Genomic DNA, 21747 nt, shown 5'->3' with positions numbered 1-21747 from the left:
ATCATGTTTTAAGCTACTTTTAAAATCAAAACTTCAATAACTTAACTAGTATTCAGGCAGAATAAACACCTTGTTATAGACACCGTACTCCTCAGGTGCTAGAAACCACTTCTGATAATAAAAATATTAGGGATCAGTTTTTATGTTAAAAAGTGACTATAATAAGTTTCTTCCATTCCCCCCAGTCTTCACTATAAAATTATTCAGCATCTTTTATCAGCATTCTTTAATATTGCTTTTCTTTTCCCTACAGTATGTTTCTCTACTGCCTTATGTCTACACTGTTATCTCTGTAGTCGGCTTATTGTTGGTGAGATCTTGCTCTGTTCAGCCTCTCATCTACCTATGACCTTCTCCTTGATATTGCATTGGTTAATTTAGTTCATTGGATAAAAGAAACTGTCTTTAATTCCTCTCCAGATTTTCCAGTTTGTTCTGTACCATAATCTTTCAAATCATTCTGTTTCCAACCTTTTAAACTTCAATCACTGATTCCTCTCTCCATCATTTCATCTGTTGAAATATTTCATTTTTTCCAGAAATCTGAAATCTCTCCTTCCTATCTCTACAACAAAAGGTCTTTTCTTCACACTCAGCTTTATGCTCTTTACTTTTACTTCTTTACTCTCCTAATCCATGCTTTTGCATCAACATAGCCACCTCTGCATTTCTTCTAACATTTTGTCAATCTCTCAGGTTCTACAGATTATTATTTCCACTCTTGAAGAATTGTTTCTTTACCTGGAAAACCCGGATAGACAGTTCAAAAGTATACATACAGCCTAAATCTTTCAGTAGACTGTCTATATCAATAATTAGTTTTCCTGCTTTTCAAGTTCTTGCCTTAAGACGCAGGCAGAGAAACAGCTGGAGACCCAGAGGCAAAAGGTTCTCAGTGGATGTGTGAGACTGTGGAATAAGAAGTTTTTCAGATCATATAAAGGGCTGTATGCCAGACAACGTAACAGTAGTTAGCATCTCAATAGAAGTTTAATTCCACTTATTGAATAGGATAAACTTCTGTTTATTTGAAGTTGATTCAAGCACTTCCTCTTCCAGAAAGAAAATTATTTTGTAGTTTTGTGGACAATTCAATTTTAACTCTATTTCATTCTACATGTTTCATCATTAAGTTTTTGCAGATTTTTCTGCTAGGCTAGTGGCCTATGCTCATGCCCATTGTTCTATATTCAAAACACTGATAGGTTTACCTTGCAGTTATTGATTTGGAATAACACGTCTTCTCACTGGAATAGACTTGTGGGAAAGCACCATGATATATGAAGACAGAGGGAGATGGGCTTGTTCAGCCTGGGGAAAAGAAGGCTGCAGGGTGACCTCATTGCAGCCTTTCAGTACCTAAGAGAGACTATAAACAGGAAGGAAGTCAATTCTTTGAAAGGGTAGATAAGAGCAGGACAAGGAAAAATGGTTTTAAGTTGAGGGAGGGGAGATTTAGGATGAATGTCAGGGGGAAGTTCTTTACTACAAGAGTGGTGAGCTGGAACAGGCTGCCCAGGGAGGTTGTGAATGCCCCACCCCTGGAGGTGTTCAAGGCCAGACTGGATGGGGCCCTGGGCAACTTGGTCTAGTGTTAAATGGGGAGGTTGGTGGCCCTGCACGTGGTGGGGGGGGTTGGAGATTCATGATCCTTGAGGTCCCTTCCAACCCTGGCCATTCTGTGATTGTGTGATATTTTTGTTGAAAATACTTTTAATTTCATTTTTCAGGATGCAAGAGCATCAAACACCTTAAAAAAAAAAAAAAAGTATATGACTACTTTGTCAGCAACTATCTCTGGCCATTGATCATCATGTCTCTACAGATCTACTTCTAATCTTACCATTCCCATTACTACTTTGAAGAAGTTATGGACACTTCCCAAAGACAATCAAAAGGTCTCAAAACTTCCTGAATTTTGTTTTCCAATCTTCATCCTAACTTACAACATTTTTGTTATAATTATACTATGACTGATGACTTCTGGATAGAGATTGACAACGATTACATATTTCTGACGACAATATTTTGTACAAATTCACACCTGACTTTTGATTTTGGGAAGTTGCAGATTATATTTGTAGACAGAATAAACAGGTGCCGTGGTGGCTTACTTTTGCCATTAAGAAGCTTTGCTTATGAGGGGACAAAAATCAAGTGTTCCACTCAGTTGTATGGGTGAGAGGATCCCATGTTCCAGTCACATCACTGTGTTGATAACAAGAATAGATTTTTTTTCCTGTAGAAGAGGGCCTGGCAGGCTCAGCCACTGAGACTCATGGAGTAAACAGTCACTGGACACACAAAAGATCAGTGCTCATTGCTTGATCACTGAGACCAACACAGTGCTGTCTCCAAATATTTATTTAGGATGCCTAACTTCCAGACTGGCCTTTAACAAACTGTGTGTGCATATCTGCAACCTTGGGGTAGCTCTCTTCTGACACATGTAGATAATACTCATGACGCATGCCCTTTACTTTGGCACCCATGCAACATCTTAGGAAGGAGATGTGGATGAAAGTGTTTTCAAATGTGTTAATAGTACCAACCTTGAGCATTACTCAGAAGCAGCGAAAAACATTGAAAGTCTGCAACAGCCTAGAAGCCAAATTTAGATGATTTCTGAAAGGCTTTAATGTTTGTTTGAACAATACAATTTCTTTTAAAAACTATTAAAAATAAACTGAGGCTGAGTTATAATTGCATTTGCTGAAGGCATTGGTGCCTGTTAATCACATCAGACATTTGATCATTGTTCAGCCTTCATAAGTTTAAGCCTGGCCAAATCTCATTTTGCAGTGAGGTCCCTGCCCTAAGACAGAGCTGAGTATTTCTCAGTACTCAGCTAAACTACAGTAAGCAGAATAAAGGAAATGTCATGCTTACTCTCAGTTCAAACCTTTGCTTAGGTGTAAAGACAACTCTTAGAATCACAGAATCACAAGTTTGGAGAGGACCTACAAGATCATCTAATCCAACCATCCTCCCATTACCATTGCTACCATAATTTACTAAACCTCCCTGGGCAGACCATCCCAGTGTCTGACCACTCTCAGAGTGAAAGTTCCTTCTTATGCCTAACCTAAATCTCCTCTGGCACGTGTGGCCATTTTCTCCTGTCCTGTTTGTTTCCTGGGAGAAGGGGCCAAACCCCTCCTCATCACAACCTCCCTTCAGGAAGTTATAGAGCACAATAAGGACTCCTCTGAGCCCCCTTTTCTTCAGACTGAACAATCCCAGCTCCCTCAGCTGCTCTTCGTAAGGGCTATACTCCAGACCCCTCAACAGCTCCATTGCCCTTTTCTGGGCACATTCCAGGGCCTCAATGTCTTTCTTGTAGTGAGGGGCCCAAAACTGAACGCAATATTCAAGGTGCAGTCTCACCAGTGCTGAGTACATGGGGATGCTGACCTCCCTACTCCTGCTGGCCACACCACTTCTAATGCAGACCAGGATGACATGGACACGCTGTTGGCTCATGTTCAGCTGAGCATCAACCAACACCCCCAGGTCCCTTTCCTCTTCACAGTCATCCAGCCACTCAGCCCCAAATGTATAGCACTGCATGCTGTTATTGTGGACAAAGCGCAGGCCATTATTTACAGCAAGGAAGGCTCTGTGTCAGTGCTGAAACTCAAGTGACACAATTCTAAGCTTCCTTCTGATGTTAGCTGTACCTTCCATGGGACCGCCTTTAAAAAAAAGAGTGAGAGGATGTTTATGGAGTAGTCATACAGTCTATCACATTCCTACTACACTGAACTCCATAGATAAAAATCAGGAGGAGAAAAGGCTGGAGGAGGTTTTTCGATGAATGGAAGGAGAACTGTTCTCATGGCATTTGAGTCTTCCTCCTTCACAAAATACAGAGATTTCACATTCTGAGGATTCCCTCCATCTTGTGGTCTACTTGATCTTAAGAGCAATATGAGGACATAAATATTAAAGGGGAGGAAGATGATTATGTTAGGTGGACAAATGGAAGGGTGGGAGACCAGTTTAACATGGATGACTGCAAAGGAACAAATGGGGAATAAGCTGTCTTTGGATAAATACAACAGGAAAGAAGAAAAAGGTTATCAACTGGATCTCTGGAACACTCTTAGAATAAGAATAGATATAAAACCCTTCCTGCTTCTAACATTAAACTGATCCTGAAAAAGAACAAAAAGGTAAGAACTGGTGGTTGGAAGCAGCTGGGGATTTGGATGCAATTAGCCAAGGCATTCCCTCCAGTCTATGCTCTTATTTTCCAGTGCTCCTTTAACTATTCTTAAGCCACCTGCTGGAATTGGCCATACTAATAAAAAGCAGCCTAAACTAGAGAGCTGCCAAGCACATGCTTCCAGTCTGGTTCAATAGCAGTCGATTTCCTTGGCACCCTGCTGCATATGCTCTTTACCTCAGAGGATAAGACTCTAGCACAATTTAAAGCAGTCTCTTACCTACATGGATTGAGGTCTAACACATTTAAAAGAAAAAGTTTACTGTATTAATACTTCTAGCTTCGTTTTAAAACACAAAATGTTGTCTTCAGGTGATTCCAGTTAATATCTCACAGCATAGGGTCAAAATCAGGATGTCTCCAGTATTCAGTCCCTTTGCTGCATATGATCTCACTGCCCAGCAGAACAGTTTCTACTTAACAGCTCTCGCATGTTTGAAATGACTGACAGCTAGCGTTGCATGTAAGAAAAGTTTCTGACGCAGAACTCCATTAAAGTTAATGGAAAAATGCCTTATATGTTAACAGCAATTGAAGTATCTGGACTCTTAAAACTCTTACACCAACTGAATTCCAGCTACAGCTCAGTCTGCAAGAAGTTACTCTCTCAAACAAGTGTAGTCTTCCTATATTAAAATCATTTTAAATCATTTTTACATGAATTCAATGAAACTTTCCCCCTCCTCCCCCATCTTTAAAGGGGCATAGAGTAACTTATTTCTTTTCACTAACAAATGAACTACTTTATATTTACTTGGGCTATCAGAATACTCCACAGCAAACATCTTGGAAAAACTGACTTATGCCACTGTCCATGGATGTGTTCTGCACTCAGCGCAAGGCAATTTATTCAAAATATTTGAAGCTAAATTAAAAATACATATGCTGATATAGATTGATTAAAGCATCTCACCTAAGCCAAGATTCGATCAAGTTGAAGAACCTACACTGTTGTTAATGTTGAGAGTAATTTAGGATTAGAAAACATATTGTGCATTTGTTAGTAGAATTAAGCATGAGTTGACTAGTTAATTCACTCTCAGCCCTCCTGTTACGAGCAATAAAAAAATAAAATAAATGGTGTGCATTATAACCATGATCACACAGGATCTTTTATCAGAAAAGCTACCAGCAGGTAAGCATATAAAATTATTTTATATTTCACTTAACAAAGCTAGAACAGGTATTATCTTACTGACTCTATGCATAATCAATGAATGTTATAATTAAGAAACATACAAGAAAGTTAGGCTAAACAGGTTACCACGCTAAAGAAGAATGAACAGAAAGCTTACTGTTGTCCTAGGCTCGCTGAGAAGACTTCAAGAGGAGTGATCTCCAAAAGAGAACCTTCCCTAGTGGTAGTCAGCTCTTAAATGGGAGTCTAAGAGAGGTGGAGCCAGGCTCCATCTCTTCCACTAGTACAGGTGAGTTACTTTCACCTGTGCTCCCAGGGCTGACTCATTGCTCGCCTCAGGTGGTCTATCAGAGGTTCAGTCCGTGATTCAGTATTTCCCATACGCTCTGTGTATGGAGAGTTATCTAAGACAAAGCTATAAGTTTAATGGATCACACACACACAAAATGATAAAATAAAATTAAACCAAAACAAAGCAAAAAAAAAAAAAAACCACCCCACAAACAACAAACCAACCAAACAAAATCAAACAAAAAAGAACTGATGAACCAAATATCAGAAGATTTGTGCAAGAAATATCATGTTATGTTTCCCTTTTCTCTTTCTCATTTACAAGATGTAGGGCTACATTGCTCAACCTTTCAAACCTATGCTTCCTATTGAAGGATGTTTTTCTAACAGGGCCATAACTAACGCTTTTAGCGCTGATAATCAGGTTACACATGCAAAGCATCAGTGTAATGATACAGGATGGAAATACATAGTCTTTGGTCTGGTCATTTGATTAGAAAGACTAACTTCTGAGTCAAATTTCCAGTTTTGTCCAGGAGATTTTCTGTAGCGTAAGCTCTCCCTGATATTTTACATACCTGCATTACTTTGGTAAAAGTAAAGCTGTCAAGTGAAGTGTGAGTCAAGATTTCTTGGTGTTAAATTTTGACTCTTTAAATTAACAAGAAAACTAATTTTTCCTTTTATAGTCAATTTCTGCATCTGCCAGTATTTTACTGTGTCATCCTGAGGAATCACTTAATTAATAGCCATTTGTATTTCTTTTCCATGAAACAGCAGTGCGGCTTACTATGTCCTATAATGCAGAAGCAACATAGATATTCAAACAGTAAGTTTGCAGAAAAAAAAAATGGCTTGATGAGACTATTATTTTAAAACACTTCCTTAGTAAGGACAGCCTTTTCATGATGTGTTCTGTATACGTTCTCAGAGTTTATTAGATTGTCTAGATTCTCAAGATCATGATATGAAGGATAGAACTCCTCTCTTTTACTTTTTGGAGATTTCTGAACTCTATTTTGTTAAAAGATTCTGAAATGTCACCTGCTCTTACAATTATATGAACCCAGGTCTGAGCATTATAAGCCCAGTCAAGAAAAAAGCTCATCAGAATTCAATTACAGAAAGTATATCTAACTTTTCCATTATATCATACACAGATATGAGCCAGTCCCCTTTCTCTCCTTTCTTAAACTTTACACTTTTTTACTGAATATGCTTGAAGAATTCTTCTCTGTGATATGTTTGAAAGAAATGAATATTGAATATAAAACCATACCCACCACATCCCACAGATTTGGTAGAATATTGATAGTAATATTAATTTGAGGGACTAGAGCAAACTTCATATAATTAAAAGCATTCTATATGAGCTATGGTAAATACAGTCTATGAGGCTACATAGATATGTTCTAGATTAATGAAATGTATTTATATTAGTATTTTACATAGGGTTACCAATTTGATGGCTGAAGTTGATGCCTACATTTTCAACATAAACTAGTTGACTTCTGTTAGTATACATAACACTGTGATTGAAGAATACATGTAATGAAAATGAACTTGGTAAAAATTATATGCACTAAAAACTGAAAAATCTTGGACTGAAATTAAAAATGGTGTGTGCAAAAGGTGTGTTTCTAATTGGATACTTCAGAAATACGTTCTTATATGCAACTTGACTACCTTCCCCAAATTATGAACAAAACAGAAGGAACTATACAAATTGCTAATGATGATGTTTGTAGGCAAATATTGAAGGAGTAATGCAGGCCAACAAGGACAAATTATCAACTTAAGGTGATCTAGACCCATTTGTAACTAAGTCACAGCAAACAGGAGTTTACTTTGGTTGAATCCAATGTAAACCAGAGAAGATAGGCTGCAGGCCAAAGCCAGAGGCTGGAAGTTTTATCCTGAAAAGATGTGATATATGTATTTTGGAAAGCTAAGCAATTCCAGGGCTTCTTCTCTGGCTTAGAGGCTAAATTGACAATTTAGTTATATTCCTGTAATTAGGCTGCCCTGATCTGAATAATAGGACAGCTTCATTCAGGCATTTTATTGGGAACAGTCTCTGGATCTGGGACCACTCTAACCATGCCATACATAGAAGGTCAGGTCAGGTTCAGGTGCACAAGCTCAAGCTTCTGTTTTTCTTGTTGGTTTTTGTTTGTTTTGTTTTGTTTTGTTTTTTTGCTTTTGCAGGGTCATAACTTGGGAATCTAACAAGAATTGAAAGTTATGGCAAGTAAAAGAAGTGCTAAATGCAGTCCTGTACCCAGAAGAGCTGCTCTTCCTTACCTATAAAAAACTGAAATCTTTGCCATGTGAAAGCCGCGTTACTACAGTATTTTTCACTGACTGCTACTGAAACACAGTTGGGAAGTCCTTAGATGAAGAGGGATATTGATCAATTGAGGCAGGTTGAAGAAGAGCTAAGACAATGGCTGAAAGAGTATGAAACATATTTCATGGTAAATGCTCTGAGGAGTCATTTTGTTTTAAAAATAAAAAAGTTCAGGAGTGTATTTTTCAGTTTCTGAGTGCTGCAGGATGTGAGATAACATGCAGATAGTAGAGGTAAAATAAGGACATTTTCTTACACAGGATACAAGTGCTGCTTTAACTAGATTTTTCCAGTGTTCAACTTATGTCAGATCTCTCTGCCCTACACTGCTATTTGCAGTACAGACATGCACTTTAAGACAGATATTTGATACAGGATGGTTTTTTTGCAGACAGAGCACAGAACAAATCCCATAAACAGTCAGACTTCTCTACAGTCGATCTTTGTATACTAAATCACTGAGCAATGCCTAATTGTAAAGGTGCTGATCACTCAAAGCTGCTACATTCATAACTTTCTAATTTATGAAGTTGCTACATTCACTGGGCAAAGGTGTTCCGTTTATTCTTTTCTATACCCTCACTACACCAGTACTGTCTTGACTTTTTTTATAGTAGCTCTATGAACCATATTTACATATGTACTAATCAGATACTGAATCTGAAACTGGTCAGCATGATGCTTGTCATGCAGCTAAGATCTGAATATTACTATCATTTTTTTCACATTGTATGAGACAGTAAGAGTTGATAAAAATCTGTGAACACAATAAATACAACAGTGAAAAAAGAACAGTACAAATTAAACACTTGTTACCAGATTATGAGATACATCAAGTCGAATGAGTTAGACTATCAGATCATTATATGACAACTGCATTCCAGTGAAGTAAAGCTAAGCATGAAAATAATTCATGGGTATACTTTTAAGCCACTGTAAATGAATGACAAAAAATAGGTTACACACCTCACTCCTCTCTTCTCAAACTCATCTTGAAAGCCGTGAAAGAATCTCATTAATATTTTAGAGCTTTTTTCATTTCTTAAGACATTAAGACTTGGAAACAAAGCTACCTTTTGGATACTGAGTAATCAGGAACACACTTCCCACCTACGTTCATTAAATTGGGGCTTCTTATGAAGCCCTTGTAAAGGAAGTTATTACTCACTGCTCTTGATTTTCATACAATGCAAACAATTGAGAGAGGCTCATTTACACCACCCAAAGGTGTGGTGCAGTATGAACGATGGAGACTGGGAGCTGCTTGCAGTACTGGGTAAGAGCACCATAATAAAATAGATTGACTGCCAAATTTCTAATTCCAGAACGTCACTCTCATTGTATAATAACCACACTATTAAAATATATTTCGCATATTTCCCTCTTATTCAGGCTTTTTGGAGATCATTGTGTATACTGTGACACTGGTTGGTACTGTGAGCAACACAAGGACTTAAGCTCCTTGCCTTAGCCATAATGTATCTACAACTGGCAGAACTCTTGCCTCATGAAGTGCCCTGCATTTTGAGCTCTCCCATTTGAAAGCTGTCTGAATTGTAACAGGCGTAAGAATGTTGTGCTAAGGATAACCTGACAGCCTTCATCTGTGATTCCTGTGGTCTAATTACTTTATCTATGAACACAAGGGATTATTTTACTGCAACTGTCATGAGCTGCTGATAAACAAAGACGTTGTTACAGCATACCACATCACAGTAAAGCATAACATAGCAAAATACAACACAGCAAAACAGCCCAAATGATATTCGACCTTCCCAAAACAGACTAACAGAAAGTCTTGCTTGGACTTGCACTGAGCTAAAATTACAAAGCAAAGTGGAATATTCAACTGACTGTTAAAGCAGGAAGCCATGATAGAGTAGTAGTCTCCTCTCACAGACTGTATTTTCTTAGTTTCGTTCTCTCCCAGGCAGCACATACAGAGTTGGGGCTCTATAGAGTCGTCTAGCTTGTGAGTACTCCCCTACATTTCAGCAAACACCGGGCAGGCTTTTCTTTACAGGAAGCTGCTATGGTAGCAGAAGCTGCATAGCTTTGTTAATGCATCACTCTCTAATTTACTTTCTTTCTCACTGATGAAACTAGGCAAGTTATTTTGTATTTCTGTATGGAGGATTATGCAGCAGTCATCTTTAAAATGTCTGAGTGTCTTTAAGTGTAATTTGCAGTATCTAATGCTTGGCGTTAGGATTTAAGATTTTCTTAACATTTTATTTCTATTCCACTTCCCTACCTGCAAATTGCCTACATACATTTTGTCCAGAAATTTTATGATTTCTAAGAACTCGTTGCCATTTGCTTACAAAATAAATAATGTATGAAAATTGAGATTGTATGAAAAATACGAAGCATTTCACCCACATTTTATAAACAAGGAGACTAAAGACAAAGCTAGCACTAAAAAAGTAAAGATATTATAGATTCAGTATTAAATCAGTTTGTGTCACTTTGATTTATCCTACATTTAAAAAAAATTAAGCTGAGATTAATTAATATAGTAGAAGAGCACAAATTACTCAAAGCACATCAGTCATTTAAATTGGATTTTCATCTATTTTGCATCACCAGAGCAGTGCAAAGATGCTGAAGCACAACAGCATGCCCAGCCCCTACTTTGGCTTAGGGAACCCCTGTTAGCCACGGCCCGGGTTTGTGGTGGTTTGGCAGGAGCAGCAGTCCAGACCATGAGATCATTGGTTGTGTACTTTAAGTGTTCTCGTAGGTCCCTGCCACAGTTACACTGCATGGCTGCTTCCTTTGTGCACATTAGAAGCAGCAGCAGTGCCAAGGGAAACCTTCTGAACGCAGATATTCAACTTCAGGTAGAGACACCCACTTTTATCGGGCAAGAGGTCTCTGAAGCAATAGCCTGCCCATGGGATTGGCATTCACACAGCCCCATGGCTCAGTCCCACTTGGCAGCACCTGCTGTAGTGCAGAGCTGACAGGTTCCATACCTTGGGAGAGGGGTAGCACCCCTCAGGAGCCTGCAAAGCCACTCACACAGGCCTGCTTACAGCCTGCATCATTATAGCCATTAGCTATAACCATAAATAGATAAACTTAATTACCACTTAATCTATTCATTTGTTTTTATACCCTATGCACAAGCTTTTAATTAATTAACAATATGGAAAGTCTGATCACATTATTTCATTACCAGGACTACTTAGGACAAACAAGAGGTCAATAGAAATGCTAAATTTCATTTTCAACTAATTTTAAGCCAAGCTAATTGTCACATTAATTTTATGTTCTTAGAGAATTTTTTATATATTCACAGAGCAAGCGCTACAAAATACGGTGAGGATGTATTTTTCATTAAGAACACCAAACTTGAGACACTGGTATGAGTGCAAAATAAATCCATAGCTGACAGCATGGAGATGTGATCAGAAGAGAGCTAATGGAACTGCAACCAATACCTCTGTAAGAGCTGATACATCTTTATATACTAGACCTTGTGAGTACCCACAGGACTCCTCATATGCTAAGTTTTTAAAGACGTGTGTGAAGCATACAAGAAAGTGGTTTCATTCACTCAATACAGGAGTAGAAAAAGGTCTAATCTCGTTAATCTTGCTGCAATCTTTTTTCAAGCTTATGCATTTTTTAACGATAGAAAGTTCATATACATATATATCTTTGCTGCTTATATATGCATGCATAAATGTACAAACAGCTATATGCCATTTATTAGTGGAAAACCATTCTCATACATCATTTAAGATTGGCTAGAGTCAGACAGACATCCCTTCTATACTGTCTTTGTAACAATGCCACCTGGTCCCTTCTTGCTTCACACTGTTGGGATTACACCACCTGAGGCCACCAGTGTTTTTTGTTTTTGTTTGTGAAAGATTTCTCAAATTATGTGAGTTTCTACTGTTCTCCACCTGACCACAATTTGCTGTGGATTGTTCCAAGTTGTGCCCATGGCTGGTTTCTGGATCTCTGGGTCCAAGTTGTGCTTCTGTAACTCTCTAGTCTCTTATGTTACTCTTGTGATGGACTCAAGTGTGGCCTGGCAGTGAGGTCAGGGAAACTCTCTACTACAACAATTTCATCAATACCGATGCTCCCCAGGCATGATTCAACCTCAGAAGCACTCCTTGTGCCACATCAATCCAACTGTTCCAAATCAATTCAACTTTATGGGAGATTTAAACTTTACTTTTGAAATTATGCCCACCGTTCAATACACACACTCACATAAAATGAACTTTATGCAAAGGAATTACTAGTGATGCTAATTCCAGTGTGCAGAGTTCATGGATACATATCCCTTCACATGCAGCTTCCATTTTATGTTCAGTATATACTTCTTGAAAAATGCTGTTGTTTGAAAATAAAACATTTTATCTTCTGTTCGTGGTGAGGAGAGACGATTAGGATGGAAATTTTTGCTGTTAATCAGACTTCGTTTTCAATCAACAGTGAGGGAGTTAATTTTCAGCAGACTGCTTTTCAGTGCCTCTTTGAAATGAGTTCATGGGTTTGGGACAATTTTTTGTTTGTAAATGTCCACCTGGAATAACAAGAATGACTATTCTTGTCTATATATTTCAACAGAAAGACCAAGGGTTTGAGATGGCCTTAGAGTCCCAGGCAGCTCTTCTCAATTAGTTTTAGACAAAGTGAAGGGACCCAAACTGCCAGTGCAGAACCTGCACTACTGTGAGGACACTGCCAGCACCTGCTCAGGCACAGGGCATGCCTTTGTCACATATGAAGGCTAAAGAGCACCTAATGAAATTATCTGACGGCAGGTTCATGGCAAACAAAAGGAAGTGCTTTTTCACACAAATCATAATTAAATTGTGGCGCACACTGCCACAGAATGTGGTTGAGACCAAAGTATAAATGGATTAAGAAAAGGGAGTAGAGAAAGTCAGGGGCTTATTAAATATGACGGCCTGGAAGCAAGCTCCAGTTTAAGAAATCCCTGCACTACAGTTTGCTTGAACTTGAAAGCATAGTAGGAAAAAGAATCACTGCATACCAGTTCTGTTTCTTATGCTTTTCTCCCTTCGGTATCTGCTAATGACCGCAGTCAGAGCCAGGATATTGGACTGAATGTCCAACTCACTACTGCAATTCATTTGATCGTACGCTTTTAATCAAATTATTTTCCTATTTTGGCTACTTGGAAGGATCTAAGGCCTTGATTGAGAAAGGCATTCACTGTCTGACTCTCACGTATTTTACAGAGGTAAATACTTGCACCTCTCATAGCCTTCAGCTAAGCAAACTTACTGGGGTGAAGCATGTGCATCTTTTATTAGGACTCTGCTTATTATGAGTACAGAATCAAATTAAAATAAATATTTGATAACGGGGATAACAGTGTGTAATACCATCTCTATATAAAGGTCAAATAATTTGTTTGCCTAACTGGCTTGGGTCTCAGGAAGATTCTCCGGTGATTTACGTAAGGACGGTGGCACTCACATCCACTGATTTGAATGGGGATTATTTTCCTTTAAAGAACTCCCAAAATTTGCAATCATGTATATATTACATTTGTGGAAAGCTATTTATCACCTGTTACCTACAATAGCATTGCCAAATGATATACAGCTCATTCACATTTACCTAGCAGGGTGTTTGAGATTTCATCCATTTTGCAAAAGCTGCAAACCTATACCATGCATCAGCGATACAGAATCAAGGACCCCAAATATTGAAAATCCTAAATGCCTCTGACAGTTCTCAGTCAGGCAGTGTGGGTAGGGTTTCCCTAGGAATCAACAAGAGGCAGCTATGAATCGTGCAACACAGCCTTGACAGACGAGCAAGCGAGGTAACCTCAGCCTTCTTAACTGCGGGTGCTTTCATCCCGGGGAGAAGTGAGGAGCCGCGGGAGCAGCGGCAGCAGCAGCAGCACACAGCGGCTTTCGGCGGCTAGAAGGGCGGCAGCATCCCCCGCCCCGCCGGCAGCCGGTGTTTCCCCGGGCGCAGGGAAGCCCCGCGCCGCCGTGCGCTGTGCCGGTGCCAGCACCGGGAGCAGCTCTTGCCCCGCCGGCCGCGCCCGCCACCTGCTCCTGCCGCCGTGCCGCCCCCGCCCTCCGACATTTCCCGGGGAGGAAGGAGGCCGGGGCCGGCGGATGGCGATGCCGCAGGGCAGAGCGGGCGGGGGCGGCGGGTGCCGCCCGGGTGCCGCGGAGGGCGGTGCGGCCCCGAAGGGCGGCGGCGGGGGCTCCCCAGTGCGAGACTGGGGAGAAGGAGGGGTAGGAAAGCAAGCTCTTGTGTTCAGAGCAGCCTCACACCGGCTCCTCGGATTGAAATATTAATTGCACTAACAGAAATAATCATTCCCTCCTTCCCCTTCCTCCTCCCGCCAAGTAGACCCGCTTTACAAGAGGGAAGGTCAAGCAAGAGGAAAGGCAGGAGGAGCGCTGCCTCACCGCGAGCCGGCGGCTGTCACCCCGCCAGCGCGTGCCCACGGCTTTCCCGGGGGCGGCCCGCTCCCCCCGCCCGGGCTGGGAGGCATCGCCCGGCGCGGCGCATCCCCGCGGCATCGCCCGGCAGATCCCCGCGGCACCCCGGACACAGGCAGGGGGCTGCGGAGCAGGGAGCGGGCAGAGCCGGCGGGTACGGTTCCCCACCCCTTTGTGCACCGCGGGCACGGAGCCACGCACACACACACACATAGAAACACCACCTTGCAGCCTCAGCGCTGCAGCCGCCCGTTGTTGCACACACATACGCACACTCACACTGACATACAGCCGGTCCCCTCGCTGAACGCATTTTCGGCTGCACTCCGCCGCCCTCCATCCATCCTCTTTCCCTCCCTCTCTCCCGCCTCCCTCCCTTCTTTTCCTATTAACCCCCCTCCCCCCCCTGCGTTTTGTTGTCTTGTTTTCTTTTCTTTCCTCTTTTTTCTTTTCCCCCCGCTCCGCGCATCACTCCAAAGCAGACATTTTGATGCCATTTCAACGCGGTGCGGGCTCAAACACAAGCGGAGCGCTTACCCACCCCCGCCCGGCTGCGTGCAGTTGGCGCTCAGCGATCCCGAGAAGGGCTGCGGCGGTTCGTCTCTAGCGGAGCAGGGCTGTTGCCATCCGCCCAACTTCAGCACCCACAGCCGGCACGGAGCGGAGACGGCGGCGGGCGGGGAGGAGGGCGGCTGGAGGGAGGAAGGGCGGGAGAGAGGCAGGCAGGCAGGGGAGGGTGCGAGGAGCGGAGGCTGGGAACCTCCGCACATGCGCTCTGCCACCGCAGCCCGGCGGCAGCGGGAGTTTCCCCGTTCGGCCCCGGAGGGTGAGTCACGGCCCGGTCCGTCTGCGCTCCCGCTCAGTCTTAGCTCTTGTCCCACGTTGATGTGTCCAAACAGGGGAAAAACAAATATGGACAAAGGTTTATAGAATGCTGTCCAAGTCTTGTAGTATAGGCGAGAAGAATGCAGCGCTGTAGTGCCTAAATAACTTTTGGATGTCAGGCACCTGAAGCACAACGCCTGATTAAAGAACCTGCATGGATCTGTCAGTGGCGACCTCACGAATCAAGAGCAGGGTGTTGTGAAAATCCGGCTGCAAATCCCGAATCCTGCCAGACATTGCCACTTATTTTTTTCCTTGCTTTCCAAAATCAACTTACCAAATTTTTGCTCAACAGAGAGCGTGATTTAGCCTCCCTTCTACACCTTACAAATCTGGAGCCTGATACGCCTCAAGGCAACAGCATTGGGTTTTTATTTGGCATCTGGATCCTGTCAAATCACAATACGAATCCAGAAATGTTAATATCTCAAGAGATAATGCATTGCTGCGTTTACCACCTGGCCAAAGCAATCTTGCAAGGTGCTACAGGAAGGCTAAGGGCTGGATTAAGGTGGTAGCACACCTTGCTGTCAACCCCTATTAATTCTCTTTACAACACTGATCTAGACGAATGTGTATCCCATCGAGATCTCAGATTGCTTCAAGACTTGAGCCCAGAACTGCATGTATGGTAGGGCTGAAATTAAAAGGACTGGGAGCAGTCCAGAGGGGAAACCATCGCTTCTATTTGCTTCTATCCTGATTCTCATGGTAGTGAGGTCCAAGAACTGGAAGGGATAACTCCACTTGATACCAAAGGTGGTTAAGTTTGTTAAGTGAAGACAATTACCTTATGTTTCCATCTCTTTAAGTTCCCAGAGTTAATTTTTTTCATTCTGTCTCTTCTGTAGCTTACAGGTGCTCATAGCTTGTCTCCTGGCAAATAGACCCCTCTGTGCCTGGTCTATCTACAGCCTTCTCTTGAGTTGTTCAGCCAATTAAAAATAACAGAAGTAAGAGCAATGGATATTTAGTTTTGCTTTTAAGTTTTTGTTTATTGCTTGAAGAAGACCTTTAGGGCCTGATTTTTTTTTCCCAACTGTGCCAATTGTGTTGATAAAATTCTGCCTGCACATAGAGTCTTGCCCTTGGATAATCAGACCACTCCACATAAGGATGTTGGTGTAACTTGACAATAAACAGCCAAGTGAATGGCAATTTGGAAGTGTTTGTGGAAATTTTTCTCACATTCTGTTTTCTTAGAAGTAGTGCTGTGAAGAGTCTTCTTTTTTTAAAAAAAATAATGAGAATTAGGAAGTGTTAAATGTTTTGAATGTGCTTCTAACTCATCTTCACTGTTCACAGAGAGTTAAACGAAAGTTAAAACTTCCTTGTCTTTAGGCAGTTCACACCCCAGGTCGAAGTAGGTTATCCCACCTGTCTAGAATATAGCAAATGTAGATTTGGTTTTCTGATCCTTCAGAAAAAATCATAGAATATCCCAAGGTGGAAGGGATCCATAATGATTATTGAGTCTATCTCCTGGCTCCACATAGGACCATCCAAAATCCAAATCTGAGGATGGTGTCAAAGACTTCTTGAACTCTGGCACTTAGGGACATGCACACTGCTCTGGGCAGCCTGTTCCATGCCCACTCCCTCTGGTGAAGAACCCCTTCCCTAACCCCCAGCTGTCCCTCCCCTGACACAGCTCCATGCCATTCCCTCCGGTCCTGTTGCTGTCACAGAGAGCAGAGCTCAGCGCTGCCCTGAGAGAAGCTGTAGGCCCTTCAGCCTCTTCTGCTGTGGGCTGAAGAGAATACAGACCCTGGGAGACATTCAGAAAAGAGCATGCCTTGCTGTCAAAAATTCAGAGCATCACAGATAGATGTGCTGCCCAGTGCTAGGAAACACTGTTCAGAAAAGCCACCTTTTTAGGAAATATTCCTGAGCCTTGTTTAACTTACAGCTCATATATTGAAGTTTGTTGACTTCACACTCAAGGTGGTAAGCCTTCAGAGCCTGCTTAATGTTGGGACAACAGTTTTGTTCTGACAAAAGCTATGAAATTCTTTCAAATTCTTTCAATTCAAAGCAGGTGTCTTCTCCTATAGATTTTCATTCATAGGAAATTCAGAAACTCAACCTAAAGGGTGAGTGAATAATGCATATAAATAAATAAAATAATTTTATCCACATACCAGAAAAAAATAAGTATCTCAATTTTAAAATTTCATATTAGAAAAGCCATGTTTCAATTATTTAAATGAATAAAAGACTTCAGCTTTCTGTAACTCTTTTAATATATTCCCCATAGCCATTCCAATTTGCTATAGATTTCTGCCCTGAACCCATTCCTTGTTGTTCTTTAAACTCCTGTTTATAAAAACACTTAATTTCAAAAGCTGTTCAGCCACTCTGTTCAGACCACTGGCTAATCCTTGTGCCTATTATAGACCCATGTGTTCAGTGACTTTTTTTTCCAGGCCTGTCTATCTTTTCTCCCTAGCTCCTGTCTCTTGTTGCATGCTTCTTTGCATTTCTTAACCCAAACAATTTTCCAATTACCATCTATTCACTGTTTTTTCAATTAAAATCTGTTGTTGATTTTCCAATGAATTGTTACTGACTTTTTAGACAAATGGAGCAGTGCATTATAGAAGAACTTCTAAAAATGTAGAACACTGTGTACACAAGAAGGCTTTCTAGTACAAAGTTTGCATGTAAATAAAAAGTATAAAGTTAGTAAAATACACCAGCTTTGTGATCCTTGACATCACGACTCTTATTACTTTAATGGAAATCCTGATGATTATTGGTTAACAGTATACCTTCAGTGAATTTCATGTTTTACCTGTACAATACAGAATATTTATTATTTGTCATGGTTGTGAACTCTTCAAGATTACATTCTATAGTCTTTGCACCACTTCAACTTAAGAAAAATCACTGGCTGTAATTAAATCATTATTCAAAGCTTAAAATTAATCAGAAATTCATGACCTTATTTCATTTCCTCAGCATAGGTTCAGTGTGACACAAAATGTATTATTTAAAATGTGTCAGAGCCTCTGATAGTATATTTTTTTTTTCTCTGTAAAAAGCAGTATTACAACAGCTTGCATGGGTCCTGCTAGCTAGGCAATGAACTGGAAAAATGCGTTGTAATGACAGAGGTGACTGGATAAGCATGGATTGCCACATGCAAAATACTAACTTGGATCTTTCTTATGCATGCCCATGCAACACCATGATTTTTTACAGCCATGAACCACCACCACCATGGTTTCTAATGCTTTTTGATACTATTCAAGTTCAAAGAATTAAATAGTCCCAGCTTCTCCTTCTTGCCACAAGCACTTAAGTTGAAGAAGTTGATTGTTTGGATAAAAGATGGATTGCAAAGGTGCATAGAACTGCAGCATTTTAGTGTTACAAAGATTCATTTTTGCAGCAGTAATAAACTGAACAAACTTGGAGCCTGTTTTTGAGAGTCCAGTTCCAGATTTCCCCAAGCAATGCCTATAATTTGTCTTTTCGTATACAGAAACAAAGGCTTCAGAATTCCCCTTATTAAAGAACCGCTCTTTGCAGATGGCAGTGCACTTGAAGCTCTCCGTGCAAAACCCAGAGATAATGACATCTTGTTTTGCAGCTGTTTCTGTTAACTTTGGCTGAGCAATCAGTATTTCAAAGGCTGGTATTATGTGCCAACAGCCACCAAGCCCCTGAAGTCTGTTGACTCAAATGGGAAAAAAAACGTCACTGGCACTAAACTGAAGAAACCCGACTGAACTACAGCTCTCGTGTCTTAGATCGCTTCCTGTGGACATGACCTGTCATGGTGGCCCCTTCAGCAAATATATTCCTCCATTACAAGCTAGACAAAGACTCCTTGCACTATTCCTTGAGAAAAATGCATTTTATCCCCCTTCTGCATGTGCTGGAGTGAATGGATTTTAAAAGGTTGCTTTGCACAGAAGTGGGAGATAGAGATTTATATCAGTAATCAAATGATATGAGCAGTTTACGGTGAAACAATTCTGCTTTTTAAAGGGAAGTGAACAGAAAGGACCAAGAGACAGTAAGTAATTTTTTTAATGCTAATAGTCACAAAGTCACTTTATCTCCCAAGAAATAACACTTGGGTGGCAAGAGTTATGTACTATTTTGAATCTATCTGTTTTTAGCAAATGTTAAGCCCAGAGTTATGAGTTTTGATAGGTGCAAAGTTGATCGTCAAGATCAAGAAGGCACAGCTCATTAAGTACTGATTCTTACTTGGCTTGCTGATCCACCAACTGTGTTCCTCTAATTTGATGTAATCCTAAACCTTTGTTTTGTATCAATAAAAAGAGAGAATCAAACTTTATAATTTTATCCTGAGTCAAGAAAGCCTTTGAACACATAGTATGTGAGACTTAAATATACAATTTAAGATAATTCCATAATTAAGAGGTTGAGAAGTATTAAAAATATTTTTTTCTCAAATGAGAATTTGTGCTTTCAGTTGTGCTGTACATAGTTTATAATTTCATATATCTTAATTAAGTAAAATGAAAGCACAAAGACTTTTGCTTTGTACATTGTTTTTACTTAGTTTATTTCATAATTCCATGGAAATTATAATTAAAATGAAGTAAAAGGTAAGAGTGCAACTAACATTTGGTGAAAAAACAGTCTCTCCACATCATAACACAACAGCAATTATATGTGTTTGTACTTTGGAAATTATTAAAAAAAATAAAAGATAAAAAAACTATTGTTAGACTTAAAGCCTCCAAGCATTTGAAACCAGAAAATATGAGTGATATGAGTGAATGTAAGCAGAAATCTTCAAATAGGTAAATGTTTTAGGTGGCAATATATACATGAATATAGAATGAAGTAAATGTGCTGGAATAAAACTGGGTATTTTATTTCATGGATAGGTCTTTATGGTATCTGCTACACATCATAAGGTTGAAGCAATGTATATAATATAAGATGATAAAGTTAATGTTGTGTCCAGTAATTAAATTTGTTCATTTCTTTTCTAGCATACATAGTACTCCTTTAGAGTTCTTATCATCAACCAGAACTGGAATTAGAGACACATTTCTCAGAGTTCCTGAGAAGACTGAGGAGAACTTTTTTTCAAATAAAACCAACCAAGAAAAGTACTATCATGTATCTGGAAATAGAGGGTGATACTGTCTCTTGTAAAGTTGCTTAACTTAAATGTGGCCTTCTCATCCATCCCCACTACATCTTGCAGGAGTTTACTAACTCAGCCCAAAGCCCAAGTTTCCTGCCTCAGGAAACATCAGCCACAGGCTGGTGTTCGTGGTTTGTATATTTCTACAGACCCAATGCATATGCAGAGGTCTTGGACAGGAAGGTAGTTCTGCACGTTTGAGACCCATGGCTGCACCACAGCCCACCAATAGCGACTCAACTTTGATTCTTTTCCTGCTGGTCTTGTTGACTTCGGCTGTCAGCATCACAACCCCCAGAAAGAGCACATCAGTATTCTTGTTTCACTGTTTGTCATTTCATATTGAAGAATGCCCTCAAAGTTGGATTTTCTTGTCTAGAAATCAGCATGTGATAGCTGTTTGGATAGATTCCTCACCACAAACTAGATACCTTTTTCCTCTTTTGCCCAGAGAAGCTGTGGATGCCCCATCCCTGGAGGCATTCAGGGTCAGGTTGGATGAGGCCTTCGGAAGCCTGATCTGGTGGGGGACAATGGGGTTGGAATTAGATGAGCTTTAAGGTCCCTTCCAAGCCATTCTGTGATTCTAGGATTCTTTTTCTTGGATCATCTCTATAAGCTGTACAGTTCACAGGTACCTGTGGTAGTGGTGAGTCTCAAGGCAGTGGTAGGGACACTGTGAGAGAAGCTGATGTGAACAGATTGCCTTTGCCTGTTTCCCCTGCCTGCCATAGCACAGCTGTCCTCTGAGACATCTGTTCCTCTGGATGAAAATCAAATTTGAGCTGGCTGCCTTTCCTCTCGTTAGCCAACAGATGGAAGCAGAGTACTCCCTCTCTGGTGTCAGAACTTTACCTGTGCCACTCAGAGCACTTCAGGTGGGGAAATCTTTTGGTGATGCCATTTGGCATGGCTAATTACTCAGCATTCACAAACACACTCCTGTTTGGAGGATATCTAGTCTCTCCACCAGCATTTATATTTGCATGTAGACAGCACTATTCTCTTGTTGGTATTTGCTATTCCTCTTTGCAATGTAATAAGCAGAAACTTTCTGAAATGAAGCTTGTATGTAGTCACAGAGAAGAAACACAGGGTGACTGAGGTAGGTAATCAGTAGCAGATGTCTCAAAGAGTGGCTGAATTTTCTTTGTGAAAGATGCCTCAAATATTCTGCAACAAATTATTTTTCTGTATCCATTTTCAAATGGATAATAAATAGAAACGTAAACTTCGTTCTTTGTCTGATAAGCTCAT

At 40.6% G+C, this 21747-nt stretch overlaps 1 protein-coding gene across 2 annotated transcripts in view; it reads right to left on the bottom strand.

Annotated features, from left to right (window-relative positions):
- RGS17 (regulator of G protein signaling 17) overlaps window positions 1-15065 on the bottom strand; it is a 69173-nt gene extending 54108 nt beyond the window's left edge. For both annotated transcript variants that reach the window (XM_042819817.1, XM_042819824.1), the window contains exon 1: window positions 15010-15065. The gene's annotated coding sequence lies outside the window, so the exon portion shown is untranslated. The remainder of the gene's footprint in view (window positions 1-15009) is intronic.
- Window positions 15066-21747: the final 6682 nt, after the last annotated feature.

This window comes from Centrocercus urophasianus, unplaced genomic scaffold, assembly GCF_019232065.1.
Source record: "Centrocercus urophasianus isolate 14NV4802_14NV808 unplaced genomic scaffold, USGS_Curo_1.0 seq_10, whole genome shotgun sequence".
NCBI lineage: Eukaryota > Metazoa > Chordata > Aves > Galliformes > Phasianidae > Centrocercus > Centrocercus urophasianus.
The sequence above is the reverse complement of the archived record's forward strand: the minus strand, read 5'-3'. Positions and strand labels throughout refer to the sequence as shown.